The sequence below is a fragment of the Bufo gargarizans genome, chromosome 6 (genome assembly GCF_014858855.1).
Source record: "Bufo gargarizans isolate SCDJY-AF-19 chromosome 6, ASM1485885v1, whole genome shotgun sequence".
Taxonomy (NCBI): Eukaryota; Metazoa; Chordata; class Amphibia; order Anura; family Bufonidae; genus Bufo; species Bufo gargarizans.
This window is the reverse complement of record NC_058085.1, coordinates 46,810,165-46,829,964: the sequence shown is the minus strand read 5'-3', so window position 1 is coordinate 46,829,964 and position 19,800 is coordinate 46,810,165. Positions and strand designations below refer to the sequence as shown.

At 44.9% G+C, this 19,800-nt stretch overlaps 1 long non-coding RNA gene across 1 annotated transcript in view; it reads left to right on the top strand.

The window, feature by feature from the left end:
- Positions 1 to 17,978, top strand: part of LOC122942465 — a 56,566-nt gene extending 38,588 nt beyond the window's left edge. The window contains exons 2-4 of the long non-coding RNA XR_006390558.1: positions 14,863 to 14,893; positions 15,000 to 15,109; positions 16,819 to 17,978. This is a non-coding gene — a long non-coding RNA (uncharacterized LOC122942465). The remainder of the gene's footprint in view (positions 1 to 14,862; positions 14,894 to 14,999; positions 15,110 to 16,818) is intronic.
- The last annotated feature ends 1,822 nt before the right edge of the window (positions 17,979 to 19,800 follow it).

Here is a 19,800-nt window from a genome sequence, read left to right as displayed (position 1 = left end):
TTTGGCCATATACAAAATCAGGGGCAAGCTGCGCCTGTCACCAAGTGCATTTAACCCTCAATGGTGTGGTTGTTTTTTGGCTAAAGCCTACATCAGGGTGAAGCTGTCACACCAAGTGCATTTAACCAGCAATAGTCTGTTCATTTTTTGGCCATATACAAAATCAGGGGCAAGCTGCGCCTGTCACCAAGTGCATTTAACCCTCAATGGTGTGGTTGTTTTTTGGCTAAAGCCTACATCAGGGTGAAGCTGTCACACCAAGTGCATTTAACCAGCAATAGTCTGTTCATTTTTTGGCCATATACAAAATCAGGGGCAAGCTGCGCCTGTCACCAAGTGCATTTAACCCTCAATGGTGTGGTTGTTTTCTGGCTAAAGCCTACATCAGGGTGAAGCTGTCACACCAAGTGCATTTAACCAGCAATAGTCTGTTTATTTTTTGGCCATATACTACATCAGGGGCAAGCTGCGCCCGTCACCAAGTGCATTTAACCCTCAGTAGTGTGGTTGGTCAAGCTGTGACACCAAGTGCATTTAACCAGCAATAGTCTGTTCATTTTTTGGCCATATACTACATCAGGGGCAAGCTGCGCCCGTCACCAAGTGCATTTAACCAGCAATAGTGTGGTTATTTTTTGGCCATATCCCAGTCTAATTCTGTCACTAAATCCATACCGGTCACCCAGCGCCTAAATACTAGGCCTCAAATTTATATCCCGCTAAATCTCTCGTTACCGCTGTCCTGTTGTAGCTGGGAAAGTTATTTAGTGTCCGTCAAAGCACATTTTTTGTTCTGGGTTGAAGTACAATTCCCAATTTAGCAATTTCATAATTTAGTGGTTTCTGCTATATCAGAGCTATTTGAAATCTATCCCTAAAAGGGTATATAATATTCAAGGTGCACATTGGGTCATTCAGAATAACTTCACACACACCCGCTACTGTGTATTTTCAAGTCTAATTCTGTCACTAAACCCATACCTGTCACCCAGCGCCTAAATACTAGGCCTCAAATTTATATCCTGCTAAATCTCTCGTTACCGCTGTCCTGTTGTAGCTGGGAAAGTTATTTAGTGTCCGTCAAAGCACATTTTTTGTTCTGGGTTGAAGTACAATTCCCAATTTAGCAATTTCATAATTTAGTGGTTTCTGCTATATCAGAGCTATTTGAAATCTATCCCTAAAAGGGTATATAATATTCAAGGTGCACATTGGGTCATTCAGAATAACTTCACACACACCCGCTACTGTGTATTTCCAAGTCTAATTCTGTCACTAAACCCATACCTGTCACCCAGCGCCTAAATACTAGGCCTCAAATTTATATCCTGCTAAATCTCTCGTTACCGCTGTACTGTTGTTGCTTGGAAAGATATTTAGTGTCCGTCAAAGCACATTTTTTGTTCTGGGTTGAAGTACAATTCCCAATTTAGCAATTTCATAATTTAGTGGTTTCTGCTATATCAGAGCTATTTGAAATCTATCCCTAAAAGGGTATATAATATTCAAGGTGCACATTGGGTCATTCAGAATAACTTCACACACACCCGCTACTGTGTATTTTCAAGTCTAATTCTGTCACTAAACCCATACCTGTCACCCAGCGCCTAAATACTAGGCCTCAAATTTATATCCTGCTAAATCTCTCGTTACCGCTGTACTGTTGTTGCTGGGCAACATATTTAGTGTCCGTCAAAGCACATTTTTTGTTCTGGGTTGAAATACAATTCCCAATTTAGCAATTTCATAATTTAGTGGTTTCTGCTATATCAGAGCTATTTGAAATCTATCCCTAAAAGGGTATATAATATTCAAGGTGCACATTGGGTCATTCAGAATAACTTCACACACACCCGCTACTGTGTATTTCCAAGTCTAATTCTGTCACTAAACCCATACCTGTCACCCAGCGCCTAAATACTAGGCCTCAAATTTATATCCTGCTAAATCTCTCGTTACCGCTGTACTGTTGTTGCTTGGAAAGATATTTAGTGTCCGTCAAAGCACATTTTTTGTTCTGGGTTGAAGTACAATTCCCAATTTAGCAATTTCATAATTTAGTGGTTTCTGCTATATCAGAGCTATTTGAAATCTATCCCTAAAAGGGTATATAATATTCAAGGTGCACATTGGGTCATTCAGAATAACTTCACACACACCCGCTACTGTGTATTTCCAAGTCTAATTCTGTCACTAAACCCATACCTGTCACCCAGCGCCTAAATACTAGGCCTCAAATTTATATCCTGCTAAATCTCTCGTTACCGCTGTACTGTTGTTGCTGGGCAAGATATTTAGTGTCCGTCAAAGCACATTTTTTGTTCTGGGTTGAAATACAATTCCCAATTTAGCAATTTCATAATTTAGTGGTTCCTGCTATATCAGAGCTATTTGAAATCTATCCCAAAAAGGGTATATAATATTCAAGGTGCACATAGGGTCATTCAGAATAACTTCACACACACGCTTCTGTGCATTTCCAAGTCTAATTCTGTCACTAAATCCATACCGGTCACCCAGCGCCTAAATACTAGGCCTCAAATTTATATCCCGCTGAATTTGAATACAATACATTGGGCCAAATAATATATTTGTTGTTGTGGTGAACCATAACAATGAGAAAAACATCTAGTAAGGGACGCGGACGTGGACATGGTCGTGGTGGTGTTAGTGGACCCTCTGGTGCTGGGAGAGGACGTGGCCGTTCTGCCACATCCACACGTCCTAGTGTACCAACTACCTCAGGTCCCAGTAGCCGCCAGAATTTACAGCGATATATGGTGGGGCCCAATGCCGTTCTAAGGATGGTAAGGCCTGAGCAGGTACAGGCATTAGTCAATTGGGTGGCCGACAGTGGATCCAGCACGTTCACATTATCTCCCACCCAGTCTTCTGCAGAAAGCGCACAGATGGCGCCTGAAAACCAACCCCATCAGTCTGTCACATCACCCCCATGCATACCAGGGAAACTGTCTCAGCCTCAAGTTATGCAGCAGTCTCTTATGCTGTTTGAAGACTCCGCTGGCAGGGTTTCCCAAGGGCATCCACCTAGCCCTTCCCCAGCGGTGAAAGACATAGAATGCACTGACGCACAACCACTTATGTTTCCTGATGATGAGGACATGGGAATACCACCTCAGCATGTCTCTGATGATGACGAAACACAGGTGCCAACTGCTGCGTCTTTCTGCAGTGTGCAGACTGAACAGGAGGTCAGGGATCAAGACTGGGTGGAAGACGATGCAGGGGACGATGAGGTCCTAGACCCCACATGGAATGAAGGTCGTGCCACTGACTTTCACAGTTCGGAGGAAGAGGCAGTGGTGAGACCGAGCCAACAGCGTAGCAAAAGAGGGAGCAGTGGGCAAAAGCAGAACACCCGCCGCCAAGAGACTCCGCCTGCTACTGACCGCCGCCATCTGGGACCGAGCACCCCAAAGGCAGCTTCAAGGAGTTCCCTGGCATGGCACTTCTTCAAACAATGTGCTGACGACAAGACCCGAGTGGTTTGCACGCTGTGCCATCAGAGCCTGAAGCGAGGCATTAACGTTCTGAACCTGAGCACAACCTGCATGACCAGGCACCTGCATGCAAAGCATGAACTGCAGTGGAGTAAACACCTTAAAACCAAGGAAGTCACTCAGGCTCCCCCTGCTACCTCTTCTGCTGCTGCCGCCTCGGCCTATTCTGCTGCTGCCGCCTCGGCCTCTTCCTCCGCCTCTGGAGGAACGTTGGCACCTGCCGCCCAGCAAACAGGGGATGTACCACCAACACCACCACCACCACCTCCGTCACCAAGCGTCTCAACCATGTCACACGCCAGCGTTCAGCTCTCCATCTCACAAACATTTGATAGAAAGCGTAAATTCCCACCTAGCCACCCTCGATCCCTGGCCCTGAATGCCAGCATTTCTAAACTACTGGCCTATGAAATGCTGTCATTTAGGCTGGTGGACACAGACAGCTTCAAACAGCTCATGTCGCTTGCTGTCCCACAGTATGTTGTTCCCAGCCGGCACTACTTCTCCAAGAGAGCCGTGCCTTCCCTGCACAACCAAGTATCCGATAAAATCAAGTGTGCACTGCGCAACGCCATCTGTAGCAAGGTCCACCTAACCACAGATACGTGGACCAGTAAGCACGGCCAGGGACGCTATATCTCCCTAACTGCACACTGGGTAAATGTAGTGGCAGCTGGGCCCCAGGCGGAGAGCTGTTTGGCGCACGTCCTTCCGCCGCCAAGGATCGCAGGGCAACATTCTTTGCCTCCTGTTGCCACCTCCTCCTTCTCGGCTTCCTCCTCCTCTTCTTCCACCTGCTCATCCAGTCAGCCACACACCTTCACCACCAACTTCAGCACAGCCCGGGGTAAACGTCAGCAGGCCATTCTGAAACTCATATGTTTGGGGGACAGGCCCCACACCGCACAGGAGTTGTGGCGGGGTATTGAACAACAGACCGACGAGTGGTTGCTGCCGGTGAGCCTCAAGCCCGGCCTGGTGGTGTGTGATAATGGGCGAAATCTCGTTGCAGCTCTGGGACTAGCCAATTTGACGCACATCCCTTGCTTGGCGCATGTGCTGAATTTGGTGGTGCAGAAGTTCATTCACAACTACCCCGACATGTCAGAGCTGCTGCATAAAGTGCGGGCCGTCTGTTCGCGCTTCCGGCGTTCACATCCTGCCGCTGCTCGCCTGTCTGCGCTACAGCGTAACTTCGGCCTTCCCGCTCACCGCCTCATATGCGACGTGCCCACCAGGTGGAACTCCACCTTGCACATGCTGGACAGACTGTGCGAGCAGCAGCAGGCCATAGTGGAGTTTCAGCTGCAGCACGCACGGGTCAGTCGCACTACAGAACAGCACCACTTCACCACCAATGACTGGGCCTCCATGCGAGACCTGTGTGCCCTGTTGCGCTGTTTCGAGTACTCCACCAACATGGCCAGTGGCGATGACACCGTTATCAGCGTTACAATACCACTTCTATGTCTCCTTGAGAAAACACTTAGGGCGATGATGGAAGAGGAGGTGGCCCAGGAGGAGGAGGAGGAGGAGGAGGAAGAGGGGTCATTTTTAGCACTTTCAGGCCAGTCTCTTCGAAGTGACTCAGAGGGAGGTTTTTGGCAACAGCAGAGGCCAGGTACAAATGTGGCCAGCCAGGGCCCACTACTGGAGGACGAGGAGGACGAGGATGAGGAGGAGGTGGAGGAGGATGAGGATGAAGCATGGTCACAGCGGGGTGGCACCCAACGTAGCTCGGGTCCATCACTGGTGCGTGGCTGGGGGGAAAGGCAGGACGATGACGATACGCCTCCCACAGAGGACAGCTTGTCCTTACCCCTGGGCAGCCTGGCACACATGAGCGACTACATGCTGCAGTGCCTGCGCAACGACAGCAGAGTTGCCCACATTTTAACCTGTGCGGACTACTGGGTTGCCACCCTGCTGGATCCACGCTACAAAGACAATGTGCCCACCTTACTTCCTGCACTGGAGCGTGATAGGAAGATGCGCGAGTACAAGCGCACGTTGGTAGACGCGCTACTGAGAGCATTCCCAAATGTCACAGGGGAACAAGTGGAAGCCCAAGGCCAAGGCAGAGGAGGAGCAAGAGGTCGCCAAGGCAGCTGTGTCACGGCCAGCTCCTCTGAGGGCAGGGTTAGCATGGCAGAGATGTGGAAAACTTTTGTCAACACGCCACAGCTAACTGCACCACCACCTGATACGCAACGTGTTAGCAGGAGGCAACATTTCACTAACATGGTGGAACAGTACGTGTGCACACCCCTCCACGTACTGACTGATGGTTCGGCCCCATTCAACTTCTGGGTCTCTAAATTGTCCACGTGGCCAGAGCTAGCCTTTTATGCCTTGGAGGTGCTGGCCTGCCCGGCAGCCAGCGTTTTGTCTGAACGTGTATTCAGCACGGCAGGGGGCGTCATTACAGACAAACGCAGCCGCCTGTCTACAGCCAATGTGGACAAGCTGACGTTCATAAAAATGAACCAGGCATGGATCCCACAGGACCTGTCCGTCCCTTGTCCAGATTAGACATTAACTACCTCCCCATAACCATATATTATTGGACTCCAGGGCACTTCCTCATTCAATCCTATTTTTATTTTCATTTTACCATTATATTGCAAGGCTACCCAAAGTTGAATGAACCTCTCCTCTGCCTGTGTGCTAGGCCTAAATATATGCCAATGGATTGTTGCAGTGGTGGCTGACGTGAAGCCTCATTCTCTGCTATGACATGCAGACTGATTCTCTGGTGACATGAAGCCAGATTGTCTGTTACGGGACCTCTCTCCTCTGCCTGGGTGCTGGGCCTGAATTTATGACAATGGACTGTTGCAGTGGTGGCTGACGTGAAGCCTGATTCTCTGCTATGACATGCAGACTGATTCTCTGCTGACATGAAGCCAGATCCTCTGTTGCGGGACCTCTCTCCTCTGCCTGGGTGCTGGGCCTAAATTTATGAAAATGGACTGTTGCAGTGGTGGGTGACGTGAAGCCTCATTCTCTGCTATGACATGCAGACTGATTCTCTGCTGACATGAAGCCAGATTGTCTGTTACGGGACCTCTCTCCTCTGCCTGGGTGCTGGGCCTAAATATCTGACAATGGACTGTTGCATTGGTGGCTGACGTGAAGCCTGATTCTCTGCTATGATATGAAGACTGATTCTCTGCTGACATGAAGCCAGATTGTCTGTTACGGGACCTCTCTCCTCTGCCTGTGTGCTAGGCCTAAATATATGCCAATGGATTGTTGCAGTGGTGGCTGACGTGAAGCCTGATTCTCTGCTATGACATGCAGACTAATTCTCTGCTGACATGAAGCCAGATTGTCTGTTACGGGACCTCTCTCCTCTGCCTGGGTGCTGGGCCTAAATTTATGACAATGGACTGTTGCAGTGGTGGCTGACGTGAAGCCTGATTCTCTGCTATGACATGCAGACTGATTCTCTGCTGACATGAAGCCAGATCCTCTGTTACGGGACCTCTCTCCTCTGCCTGGGTGCTGGGCCTAAATTTATGAAAATGGACTGTTGCAGTGGTGGGTGACGTGAAGCCTCATTCTCTGCTATGACATGCAGACTGATTCTCTGCTGACATGAAGCCAGATTGTCTGTTACGGGACCTCTCTCCTCTGCCTGTGTGCTAGGCCTAAATATATGCCAATGGATTGTTGCAGTGGTGGCTGACGTGAAGCCTGATTCTCTGCTATGACATGCAGACTGATTCTCTGGTGACATGAAGCCAGATCCTCTGTTACGGGACCTCTCTCCTCTGCCTGGGTGCTGGGCCTAAATTTATGAAAATGGACTGTTGCAGTGGTGGGTGACGTGAAGCCTGATTCTCTGCTATGACATGCAGACTGATTCTCTGGTGACATGAAGCCAGATCCTCTGTTACGGGACCTCTCTCCTCTGCCTGGGTGCTGGGCCTAAATTTATGAAAATGGACTGTTGCAGTGGTGGGTGACGTGAAGCCTCATTCTCTGCTATGACATGCAGACTGATTCTCTGCTGACATGAAGCCAGATTGTCTGTTACGGGACCTCTCTCCTCTGCCTGGGTGCTGGGCCTGAATTTATGACAATGGACTGTTGCAATGGTGGCTGACGTGAAGCCTGATTCTCTGCTATGATATGAAGACTGATTCTCTGCTGACATGAAGCCAGATTGTCTGTTACGGGACCTCTCTCCTCTGCCTGGGTGCCGGGGCCTAAATATCTGAGAATGGACTGTTCCAGTGGTGGGTAACGGGAAGCCAGATTCTCTGCTATGATATGAAGACTGATTCTCTGCTGACATGAAGCCAGATTGTCTGTTACGGGACCTCTCTCCTCTGCCTGGGTGCTGGGCCTAAATTTATGAAAATGGACTCTTACAGTGGTGGGTGACGTGAAGCCTGATTCTCTGCTATGACATGAAGACTGATTCTCTGCTGACATGAAGCCAGATTGTCTGTTACGGGACCTCTCTCCTCTGCCTGGGTGCCGGGGCCTAAATATCTGAGAATGGACTGTTCCAGTGGTGGGTGACGGGAAGCCAGATTCTCTGCTATGGAACCTCTCTCCAATTGATTTTGGTTAATTTTTATTTATTTAATTTTTATTTTAATTAATTTCCCTATCCACATTTGTTTGCAGGGGATTTACCTACATGTTGCTGCCTTTTGCAGCCCTCTAGCCCTTTCCTGGGCTGTTTTACAGCCGTTTTAGTGCCGAAAAGTTCGGGTCCCCATTGACTTCAATGGGGTTCGGGTTCGGGACGAAGTTCGGATCGGGTTCGGATCCCGAACCCGAACATTTCCGGGATGTTCGGCCGAACTTCTCGAACCCGAACATCCAGGTGTTCGCTCAACTCTAGATGCAAGTCATCATGGCGAATGTGGTCAAAATAAAAATTGTAGGGCTCTTAATTTACCTTTTCTGAGGACACAACCTTCCTTCTGTTCAGAACAGTGAGGCAGATTGCTCACTTGTTTTTAGGGTTTTTCTTTGACGGCGTTCAACAAAAATGACAAGATGTCCATATTCTTTGGGTCAGTATGGTGATCATAAGTGTCTGTAGTTTTTGTCTGTTTTACAACTTTTTAAAAATGTAAAAAAAAAAAGTTAAAATTAATTTGCTATGTTTTTTTTAATTTTGTAATTCTAGCACTAGGATTTTTTTTCTACAGAATTTATCATGAGATAAATGACATGATATTTGAATGTTTTGGATGCAGAAACACCAATTATGTTTATTTTTTTAAACATTTTTTATGATAAATGGACAAAGATGCGGTTGACTTTGTAAGAGTTATTTTTTATTCATTTATTTTTTTCAAATTATTTCAACTTTTTTCAAATTATTTCAACTTTTTTCTATTTTTTTTTTTCTATTTTAAATCCTCTTAGAAGACTTGAACTTGCGATCACAATAAACAGCAGTACTGCAATTTTACCAGCAATCCATAGAGGCAGAGTATAGTCTGGAGGCCTTCACTCCATGTTTGCCCCTCCCTCTGTCTAAAAGTTTAGATGCTGTGGTCGCCATTGATTGCAGCATCTGAGAGGTAATACTAATAAGATCTTGATTTGAATGAGGCTGAGCTGCAACTAGACCATGTAACCGATGTACACTGATGTCACTGGTCTAGGAAGAGCCTTCAAAGTTCATCGAAGGTTCCGGGTGTTGCACCCCCCCCAGACCTGATACTGATGACCTATCCTGAGGATGTCATAAATATATTTTCCTGGATAACCCCTTTAAATATGATTTTCAGCCAACACTACCAGAAGGAGCATACTGCATATGGACTTATAAAGCTCCCATACTTATGGCAGGCCACTGAATTTTTATAGCCATCAAACCACATTTTTACATCGCTCCAAACTCCATATATAGTATACTTTGATGGACAACGTTCTGCCTACCTGAAGCCACCACTAGTGGGAGCTAAGGAGCTTATTGCAGTTGATATGGAGAAGCTAAGGAGCTTACTGCAGTTGATATGGAGGAGCTAAGGAGCTTACTGTGGTTGTTATGGGGGAGCTAAGGAGCTTACTACGGTTGGTATGGGGATGCTTAGAAGCACAGTTCTAAGTTATTAGGTTATTTGGAGCCTCTTGTCCCATTCTGCTAGATCTTTGACCACCCCTTTAATAAAACTTACTTTAAAATATCCCTCATTACTGAGAAATCCATGCTTGAAAATGGAAAACCACATTTGTGCCTTCCACAGCCTTGTTTCCTCTTTGTCATTCTTTGGCATTCTGTGTTTTCAGGATATACATATCAAGGAACAGATGCCTAATAATTTGCTTACCTCAAAAAACAAATATTATTCTAATTAAAAATGCATAGAATGATGTTAACTGGGAAATGAACATCAGTTCCAAGAACTGTACATACAGTATGCTGTCGAAATTCAAGAGGAAGGTAATTCGATGCGTGCTCTTATTGGCAAGTACAGCCCATTAGCATTAAAGGAAGGCTCCAGTGAAAAGGGAAACATGCTTATCACATCTTGCTGGCACGGGTTCCCCTTCTGTACACTGCAAAGGTTGAATTCACTGTTTTCATAAAGTTTCCACATTGTAGCATCTAGTGGCTTTTATTTCTTCTGGGGGTGGTGGCTGTTTCCACCTCAGGGCAAATAATGTATTATATAGTTCACATCCCAAATCATCTGCTCTTTTTTTGTGGTTAATGTAGGGAAGCCTCCAGCAGCCCAAATAATATCCATGTGCACCAATAGGGGCAAAAGGAGACGGCTGTTTAGTTGAAAATGAAACAAGCCCTTTAAAGGGAATATATCACCAGAAAATTCACTGATAAACCAGACACAACACCTTGCAGGTCCAGCTTAGCTGAATGTAATTATACCTTTTCCTTAGTTATCTGGTACTTCATTATGGAGAAATTTTAATCCATATGCAAATTAGCAGATAAGTGCAACATGGGTGGACATTCTGTGCACCTTTTCTACTCCTGCTCCCTCTGCCACCCCCTCCCATTCCTTGACTGACAGGGACTGGCAAGATGATAATGCAAGAACCTAACCCTGTCAATCAAGAAGAAGAAGCAGGAGGTGCTCTGAGATCATATCCTGTCATGCTTTCATATGTCAGCATGTATCTGCAGTTTCTCCTTTGTCCACTTGAATCTTGATTTTCTGATCAGCCTATATTTGCAATAACCGGTGAAACCTATAATTGACACTCACCAAACCCATCCCTCCATGCTGATAACCCATGGTGAAACCAACACCGACCAACATAAAACATTAAAGGGGTTCTCCTAGACTGGTAACTCTTTTTCAAGCTCCATTCTCTCCTCCACTTTGAGTCCCTGTTGGATTAGAAGTGTCACTTGCCATCTATATACATATGGCTGCTGCTAGCCAATCAATACCCTCAGCAGTGACATTGGTTATGTGCCTGCAAACATCATCGCTGAGGCCACTGACTGACCAACAGTGGTGACATACTTGTAGACAGTATGCTACACTTCCAGTCCGGTGGAGAATGGAGGACAGGTCTGAAACCATAGCGGAGGTGAGACTGCAGCGAGCACCTGAGGAACTGGTGGAGAGGATGGGAGTGGTAGTGGCCCTGATGAAGTGCTGTGTAGTGTTGTATCATGGTGTACTCAGGCCATCTCTCCCTGGGGTTCAGTGCAGTGAATAAGTAATGTAAAGCACACAAGAAGAGATTGTAAAACAAAAAATGTCTTTCTTTTTTGTGTGCAATAAACACATAGCTGCACATCTAGCAGCAGTTCGTACAAAGTGCAACTCTCTCCTGTCAGATAATGGGAGCTGGTGGTGGCTGGCAAGATGACACTCAGAACTTTGCTAGCTGACAATGTCTCTCTCCTGATTCCCTATGGCTGTACACTGACACCCGTGGCTGTAGGTGTTCACTTGCATGATGCAGTCTTCTAGCTATGCCTGTCCTGAACTGCGGTGGTGGTGTCTTAACATGTTTCCCCATCACCTTGCAGCGCAGTCTTGATAGCTTGATCACTCTGCTGACACAAATACGCCATAGTTTACAGATGTAGCTGTAACCTGTAGGCTCTCTGGGGGAGTGTTCCTCCCAGATGAGCTGCTTCTGTGGTCCTGGTGGCCTGGAGGAACTTGATTGCATGCGCCCTCACTTCTCACTTTGTTCTCTACAACTGACTCTAACTAGCTCTGCCTCTCCCTTGGCAGACATTTTGGAAAAATAGTAGATTTGTTGTTGGTATATAAACTAGCCCTAAGGCTTCTCACCTGTGTGACTGTATGGTGCCTCTGTAAGGTTCTTCCCTAGTAGCCATGTTTTTAATGGACTATACTCGCATTTATGGGAACAAGCTATGTGTGTGCCTCTATATTGGAGGCAAAAGGAGGTACAGTATGGGCTCAAAGTAGGCAATGACACCATATTGCAGACAGTACAACATGGATCCATAATATGGCAGCATGCATTAGCCTTTAGACTCAGAGGAGCCCATACTTATGGCTAGTATTATGTGGAGGGTCATCATTTTAGATATAAAAGAATGAAAATCAATGCAACAACCTGGTTTACTATGGTGCTGGATTCAGTCCAAGAACCCACACCATGTCAGCTATCTACACAATACAGAAAGTTCTCCCTTGCTTATTGTTACATGGATCTTCTCTTAAGGATTTCTATAATACAGAGCACAGAACATGTGAGATTTCCCCGCGTGATCTATGGTTCTGGTAAATAAACCAATGGCTCTGTATATTTATGCACAGTTCTGTGTCATTCATATCTAGACGTTTATAGGACACAAGTGGAGAAGATGTTCCAGATTTATTTTAGCATTCTTTGAAAGACAGTGATTCATAACCTAAATATGGCACATTGTCTGAATATGTTAGGTATGTACTCCTTTAGACTAGTGTTGAGCGCGAATATTCAAATATCGAATTTTTTTAGAGAATATCGGCACTTCGCTAATTCGCGAATATTTCAAATATAGTGCTATAAATTCGATATTTAGAATATTCTTTTTTTTATTTTTTATTGTTATATTTTTTCTTTCCCACTTCCCTAAAGTAGTTATTACCTGTCCTTAGGATTCCTGGTTTCCTGGCTGCTCCAGTCAGTACCCGTTGCTGCTTCTGCCGACTTCCGTGCTCATGGAGCGTCCCCATCACCATGAGAACGTCTCCATATACTAGAATGTACTGTCGGATTTGAGAATTACGTTGAAATCACAATTCGATTAATTCAAGTTATAATAATCGAATTGCGATTTCAACTTGGACCTGGTTTACTATGGTTGGCTTGGTACAATTAGCGAATATGACGAATGTATTCGTCATATTCCTCAAAACGAAAATAACGAAGCATTCTCCATCTTCGTTTTAGCTACCTATTCGTGAACTTCGCTAATTCTAGCAATCATATAGGAAAGTTGACTATAGAGACAGCTAAGTTTAATTCGCTATGCGATTATATTACTTTGCTTTTTTTTTTTAAATAAATAGAATAATTATAATACTTGATAATTATTATAATTATTCTATTTATTAAAAAAAGCAAAGTAATATAATCGCATAGCGAATTAAACTTAGCTGTCTCTATAGTCAACTTTCCTATATGATTGCTAGAATTAGCGAAGTTGACGAATATGGAGCTAAAACGAAGATGGAGAATACTTTGTTTTCTTCGTTTTGAGGAATATGACGAATACATTTGTCTTATTCGTCATCTTTGCTAATTCTAGATATCAAACCAATAGGAAAGTAGCCTTAAGTTACAATCGCAATACGCAATTATTTAAATCGCATAATAATCGCGATAACTAGAAAAATGACGAATATTCGATTTCGACGAATATGAAACGAATATTCTAGCAAATATATTCGCGAATTTCGTCGAAATCGAATATGGCACCTCCCGCTCATCACTACTTTTGACTAGTGTAATTCGATCCAAAGTTTAGGAATTATTTGATTCGCCACGAATCCAAATTTCCTTGCGTGTCATGGTAACGAATCAATTTTTCCTAAAATGGCGGCTGAAAATTAAACTCACCTCATCCACTTGATTGCGGAGAGGACAAAAACCCGCCAAAGGACCTTCCTTGAGTGTGAAGCCTTCACCACGTGATCACACTATCCTTAGTGGGCTAGAACCTACAATTTTCTGATTGCTTGTCCCATAGACCATAATATAGTACTGTGGCCTATAGTATTCTGACACTCTGCCTGCTGAGCCATGTGTCATGCACAACATCACAGGTAGTTAACCATGACAGCCCTGAGAACCTTCAGAAGGCACAGGGCTGTCATGGTAACCGATCGGAACTCCGCAATTTCACTGCAGGGGCTCCCATCGGAAGGCAGAGAAGCCCCGTCCCTTTGCCTAACCCCACAGATGCCTTGATTGCTATTGAATGCAGCATCTGAGGGGTTAAATTATCAAGTTCGGCGTCATCGCCGATCCTGGTCAATTCGGCTGGGTGCGCAGCTGTCCGCTCCATACAACTCCTAATGCACTATGACGTACATGTATGTGATTATATATGATTTTTCTTTCCAGAACTTAGATATTGATGACCTATCCTCAGGATAAGTCACTAATATCCGATGGGTGGGAAGGAATCCGATACCTGCTTTGTGCAGCTGCTGGAAACTCTAGAAGGGATGGAGCCAGGACCGAAAGACTCCATCCACTGTGTTGTGGCCATGCCAGGGAACTGCCAGAAACTACACAGTGGATAAAGCTTTCCACTCACTATACAGTTTCTGGTGCTGTCGGCTGCCCGAAACAGCTGATCAGTAGGGGTGTTAGACCCCCTACCGATCTGATATTGATAACCTATCCTGAGAACAGGCGGTTAATGTGATATACAAGTCCCAGAAAACCCTTTTAAAATCCTATATAAAAAATGAACACAAAAATACCCGTGCTATGATGTAGAACTTCTCAGGATCACAAATGTACTGACTATACGGCTTTGTAATGCTGTGTTAGAAAGCAGTGTAGAACTTCCAGCACCACATGAAATATAAGCTGGCTCTAGGAATATTTTTTTACCTTTTTATTTTTACATTGGTCTGTCTCTTTGTACGATTTGAGTTTTTCTTTCCATACAGGGAAAAACTAACACGGTTTTTCGAATCCCCCACCCGATTCCCCTTTCCAAGTGATACAATCCTAAGGAAATCCTAATCATTCCCTCGCTACTTAATTATTCAGTTGCCTCCCCTTTGGTAAATAATTAAGGCGGTTAATGTGATAGGTGACTTTCCCTGCTTTTAGGTTTTCCATTCTGAGGTTTGGCTGTCGAATGACGAAAAGCTCTGACAATTTTATTAATTTTCTTTTTCTTCAGGAACGGCAAACCCAGATCGGGTGGAAAAAGAGTGAGTAAGACGCTTCCTACTGAGCAAATAAACAAATATTTAACGTAAAAATATTCCAGGCCCAAGTCATAATGAAATTACCTTGATGGATATTGTCTATTTTTAGGCTCTACCGGGAGCTTATGTCACTGGTACCAGGCCCTTCATGCAAGTCATCAGCTAGGTGTATCACATTTCCCCCATTACACACAGAGCTACTGTGTGCTCTCCTCCCAGGTGAGGCTTCTACAAAAAAAATATAATTTTAGGATGTGAACTAAAAATATAGTTTTTATTAGGCTTTATTATCTTATTTCATGGTGCTATATTGGGGGTTCATCATTAATGAAGAGAGTATAGACTAGGGATCAGCAACCTCCAGCACTCCAGCTGTTCTGAAACTACAACTCCCAGAATCCTCCTTTCACTTCTGAGGGAGTCACACGAACAGCCAAGTATGTGTGCATGCTGAGAGTTGTAGTTTCAGAGCAGCTGGAGTGCCGAAGGTTGCTGATCCCTGTTATAGACGATGCAGCAGGATGTGCGTGCTCAGGATAGGTCATCAGTATGTAATCGGTCGGGATCCAACTCCTGGCACTCAGCTGTTTTAAAGAGGCTACAGCGTTCCGGTGGTTCCTGCAGCCTCTTCCTAGGTCAGTGACGACACATTCATTGGTCACATGACCTAGGTGCAACTCAGTCCCATTCAAGTAAATAGGCCTGAGCCACAATACCAAGCATAGCCACTATACACTGGACGGCGCTGTTCTTGGTAAGCTGCATAAAGACCGCGGTGGTCACTGGAATGCTGTGGCCTCTTCAAACAGTTGATCGGCAGGGGTGCCAGGACTCAGACTGAGGATAGCCCATCAATATCAAAATCCCAGAGAATTCCTTGTCAGCATAACTTACAGATTTTGGTGGCACTGGCAGACCATCTAATACATACACTGTATGGGGTTTTCCAGACATCTGCTGTATCTACTTTCACCAAGACATTGGATGAAATTAGAATTAGGCTGTCGGATTTGAACATGCATGTTACTTTTGTTTTTAAGGGAGCAAGGACTAGGGAACCACTTCCAAAGGGTGGCGCTAGTGAGTAGGTTCTCTTTCCTTGGGAGATATCACTTTACGTATTATTTTTCCATGGAGCAATGCTAATAAGTCTCCATACAAGGCCCCTTTATGCAAGCCAACTGAGCAGCAATTACCATCCTAATTTCCAGTGAATAAAACACACATGTTATTAAAGAAAATTCAACCAATGCCACCCAAACAGGCCATCCATTATCCACATTGAGCGTGCTGGCTCACCGGAGAGAAGCACTGGTGGAGGAGAAAGTGGACAGGAGTGGTGACTGCGGCAGTGATGGTGGTTGTGGTCCTCATGGTGGCTAATCCGTGCTCCAGCGCTCCTTGGGCTGTGCGTGCAGAGAATGGAGGAGTGCAAAGGCACACCCTGGACTCTGGGATCTCCTGCTTTGTGGATGGGGTGCCTTTGATGGTAAATGGGTAGCAGGGTGCAAGACAGGTGCAGGGCCTAGTGGATGGTGAGAAGTAATGGCCAGGCTGGCTTGATTATCTCCAGAGAAGGTATAAATAACAGTCTCTTCTCTGGAGATGATTGACCAAAGGTGTAAAAACTGTCAATATTTCTCTGCAATTCCCAAGAGTGGGGTGCAGTCCGAGAATGCAGTCGGATGGTCAGTCTGTCTCAATAGTATGGTGGCCACCTGAATCAATTAACCCTTACCATGTGTAGTAAAGTCTACAGCCCTAAGCTTGTTTTACCTTTAATGTCTCTGTCCAAGCACTGTACCTTATGATCCTCAGCCTTCTGCAAATATCCAATGCTTCTTTCCCTCAGAAGTTGTTTCTTAGTAAAGTTCACACTTAGTAGAATTCACACACTATACGCGACCTCTCTCTTTCTTGTCCACCAGAAGACCAACTAACCAGGGAAAATGGAACCAGCCTACGACCCAGCAACTAACTTCAAGAACTGCCAGCTAACTGTTTCCTACCCATACATAGCCTTTTTGTATTACATAGTGCAAAGATCATAGCATCACTGTAAACATTTTAACAGCTTTAGTAATGAACCATAATATTAACCCTTTAGCAGTGAACCACACAGTGCAGTTACCAAACTAAGAAATCCCCAGACAATCTCAACAGGTTCTGCTTGGGATAATGCCGTCCTTTACATCGCCTGTATATAATAATGTTAAATTTACACAAAGCACACCATTGTTTTTCAGGTGAGATTCTCTACCAGTCTGATGTGCCACATGCCTATCTTCCTATTTGAAAAACATAATTTAAATCCAAAATGGAGGCATTCAAGTTGGCCACCACGTTGGTAACATCGTCTAACAAGTTTCCCCTTCGCCCACAGCTTATTTCTAACATTGGATCACAGTGTGCCAAACTGTTTTAATTTTACATAGGTGTTTCCTTACTTTAGAGACACTCTACAATCTGTGGGGAACTTGTCAGCAAGTTTCCTACTACCCTGCAGCACCACCACTGGTGAAATGAAACATTACACAGTTTGCATTGAAATCAATTGACTGTCCATGTAAAGCACATATGTTCCAGTCCTCCAGAGCAGGGGACACTCTTTGTAACCCCTCTCTGATGTCAACCCCCTCAACATTTTCTAATAAGTTAATTTCTAAAACAGCTGACCACTTTAGCTCCTGCAAAGTAAACAACCATGCACACTAAAAGGGTTAAGAGTAAATCACCTAAAACCATTGGAAGTAAGAATTGTAATCATAAGGCTCTTTGACTAATTAGGTTTCTAAGCAAGAAAAACTACTGCAACCAATGGATCTGCATTCTGATGACATTATGTCATTAACTTCCCATAGGCTTAAGATTTTATTAAGGTGACCCATGAGCTGTTTTTACATAAAAGTAACTTTGATCCCCCCTAATGCAAAGTAAATTGGGTGAGAAGTCACTTACTGGAAGGATCAAATCCATATCAGATGGGAAATTGTGGAAGAATCCAAGATCTGGAAACAGAAGCCATACATCAGGTCCTCAAGGTCAATATCCTGTGTGCGCGCCAATAGTGTTTGAGACATGATGCAAAGTGTGGAGATATACTGAGGTGGATGGTGTAATCACACTCTTAGCCTATGGAATAAAGAGTTTGAAATAATGTATTAGAAAATTCTGATTTAATAGGAGATAGTGGTCAGCTTATTGTCAGCTAATCCTTCTAACAAAAAGGGATAGTGCAAATCAGACAAACAATGGGTTTTCCTGGGCTATTGCAACTTTAAACCAATACTGCAGACAGTCCGAATGTGTGGCTAATGTAATTAACTGGAAGATAGAGCACAGGCATGTCACTGGCAAAACACCTGCAAGTTGGGTCTCTCTGTGCTATGGTGTGATACTACGTGTGCTGCTCTTACCTGTATCAAGATGAGCACCTCCTTTGGATACCAAGTGAGAGCTGATGCTTTAGATATTAGGTGAGAGCTGCTCCTTTGGACACTGTAACACCCCAGAGTGGTGTTACCACTCCTGTACCTTGCTACTATCTCTAATGGTCTAACCTCCTGTCATCTTATGTATTTATTTCCAGTTCCTATACACTGTGCATTCCTAATCTGTATGCAACTGTTATGTTCATGTAATATGCCTGGTTCACCAGCAGGTGGCAGCAAAAACGGCAGAGCTGTACTTAGGTAGAATGGGACTCTCCATTGCATTCTAACCACCCCCCTCCCCCCCCTCTGGAGAGAAGTGAGCTAGCACTACTTCCTGCAGGAAAGGTGGGGACCAGTTAGTTCCAGTTTAGGTCTCCCCTAGAAAGTTGAAGGATGTGCAGGGGCACGTCTCTGCTGGACATACCCATGCCAGCCAGAGCACCTTAAGCTCTGTTGGCCATGGAGGCGAAAGCTTGAAGCCTCAGGAGCCAGAAGGAAAGTTCCCTGGCATAACCTAGAGTCAGACTACAGAGAAGAAGTGCAGAATACAGAAGGAACTGAGTTATACAGCCAGCCTGTCAGTACAGCTGTATAAGTACAAGACAAAGTTTAGAACTGTTTGGAGAAACGTTTATTCAAGTAAAGCTGCCATTGAACTTCATCTCAAGGTCTGGACTCAAGTTATTATTTTATCCCTCAATTATTCCCCCTATTTATTGCTTCAGAGCCAAAGCCTGGGGTCCAGCGGTATCCAGGTAAGAGCACTGTGACACCACATGTGACATTTTAGGCCGCACTATACCACTTGGCATTCCTGGGACACCTAGGACGCATTATAGAGAGGGCCCTGGTGGGAGCCGCCAGTTGCAGACACCAGGTGAGAACAGCTCCTTTGGACAACTGGTGAAAGCTGCTTCTTTGGACGCGTGGTAAAGTATCTCTTTTGGAGACCAGGTGAAAGCATCTTCTTTGGACACCAGATGAGAGCTTCTCCTTTGGACATCAGGTGAGAGCAGCTCCACTGGTGAACTTGTGAGAGATTCTCCTTTGAATACCAGGAGAGCTGCTTCTTTGGACACCAGGTGAAAGTGCAGTGGACTTGGAAGAGGAGATATAGAGGACAGTGGTGGTCAGGATTGGAGTAGCTGTATTGGTGTGATAAGAGGTGCTCACTGCCCACCCTTTATTTCTTTTGGATGGAACACTCTGGATTTGGGGCTCCTGCCTAATCTTAGGTGGGGTTCACTTGGTGGTAGCAAATCTTGGGGTAGAAGGCAGGTCTCCCTTGATGCAACGGTACAACAGCGCAAGTTCACAATGCAAGTCAATGAGGAGGCTGTTTTTGGAGGTAACAAGTTCGCTGTATTTTACTGAGGCAATTTGGCCATATGACACACACAGACACTTGCACAATTAAGTGCAGTCTCTCCAGGCTACATAGACAGATTCTCATAACTGTATATGGAGATACATATA